Source organism: Salvelinus sp. IW2-2015, linkage group LG18, assembly GCF_002910315.2.
Source record: "Salvelinus sp. IW2-2015 linkage group LG18, ASM291031v2, whole genome shotgun sequence".
Lineage (NCBI taxonomy): Eukaryota > Metazoa > Chordata > Actinopteri > Salmoniformes > Salmonidae > Salvelinus > Salvelinus sp. IW2-2015.
Window position 1 is genome coordinate 4,007,626 of NC_036858.1, and position 1,503 is coordinate 4,009,128.

Consider the following 1,503-nt stretch of genomic DNA (forward strand, 5'->3'; position numbering starts at 1 on the left):
GCAAGAGAGAGAGATTTCTCTTTTTTTTCACTTTCAGTTTCACTTACTTAGCTGGCAAATGCAGCTAGCTAGTTTAGTGCATAGAGGCCACAATGAATACAGCATGGCTGCTATGATCAGGGTGTATTCATTCTGCCGATTCTGTTAAAAAAACGTTTCTTAAARGGAAGCAAACAAAACAGAGAAAAAAATACCTGAATTTGTCCAATAGAAACTCTTGTTTGCAACTGTTGGACTAGTGATTACACCCTAGATAAGCTAGATGCAGGCAAGAGTGTGCCAGGCGATATTGAATGTGTCACTGTCTGTTCATGTGTCACTGTCTGTCATCTCAAATCTGTCTCTCGACATATGTGCACCTACGTTGTAAACTTTCATTCATAGGCTAGGTTGGAGCAACCTCYTGGTGGGTATAGGGACAATTAGAGTATCCTGTAGTAGTCTGAATCACTGTTACATTGAGCTGGGTGAATAGAATATGAATGACAGTCATCCAACATGCTGTAATAGAAATAAGGCCATGTTCATGGAAAACAATCCTAAGAYACAGCACTGACCGCCCCTGGTGTTTACGGTTCTCGGACTCTGATCCTGGGGGACTATAGAATGTGTGCAGGCTTTTGTTATAGCCCAGCACTAACACACCTGAACAACTGGTGGTGTTGTAACATACACTATGTCAATCACCTGCTGCAACTGCACTGTGTAGCGGTGCGCTGTTGTCATGGTTACCGACAACGATGGTCTGCGTTTTGTTGGACTGGCGGAGAGGGCGATTTCGAGATGCTCGGTGGCTGGAGCTGTCAGAGGAATCTGTACGGGTATCACTGGATATGGAGGGTTCCCGTCCTGAGAGAGAGAGGGATGAAGGGAGAGAGAGAATAGAAGAGAGAGCTTTAGGGTTAGGAGGTTTTGGGGTGAGGGTCAGGGTTTAGAAGTCAGAGGTTAGGGGTTAAAAGTTACCAGAGTCCTCGCTCTCATATCCTGCCTTGCTGCAGTGCAGCAGGTCCAGCTGGGGGTTAGAGAGGGAGATGTCCTGTGATACCACCGGCGTCCCCCGGGGGTCAGCATAGAGCAGCAATAGAGGCTGGTAGTGACKCTTTATACAGCGTGCCACCACGTCCTTCCACTTAGGACCGATCTATAGAGATAACACACCCACACATTCTAACCAACATATCTACTGTTGTACCATTGAGCAAGCCACGTAACCCCCTCCAGGGAAGATTCCTTTATATTCTAACCAAATGGACAATAAAGTATCTATTCATTATATTCGTTCATTCTATCCTAGATTCTAAATAACACACATTTCAACTAACTAACTCATTCACTCAGACACTCAGTCACTGACTCACCTCTTTGACATGAGCGTCGTCGAAGTACATCCACTTCCGTATRTTAGTCTGGAAGAAGAATGTGGAGTAGTGTTTMCCATAGTAACACACCATACCAACCAGGTACAGCTCGGCCTGACGAGCCCTCTCCTCTGTCACACGGTAA

The 1,503-nt window shown here is 45.6% G+C and overlaps 1 protein-coding gene and 1 pseudogene across 1 annotated transcript in view; one reads left to right on the top strand and one right to left on the bottom strand.

Moving 5' to 3' along the window:
- LOC111978192 (glutamate dehydrogenase, mitochondrial) overlaps positions 1-1,503 on the top strand; it is a 346,877-nt gene that overhangs the window by 220,301 nt on the left and 125,073 nt on the right. The window lies entirely within an intron of this gene.
- The window catches only part of LOC111978379 (ubiquitin carboxyl-terminal hydrolase 54-like), a 4,728-nt pseudogene continuing 3,857 nt past the window's right edge, over positions 633-1,503 (bottom strand).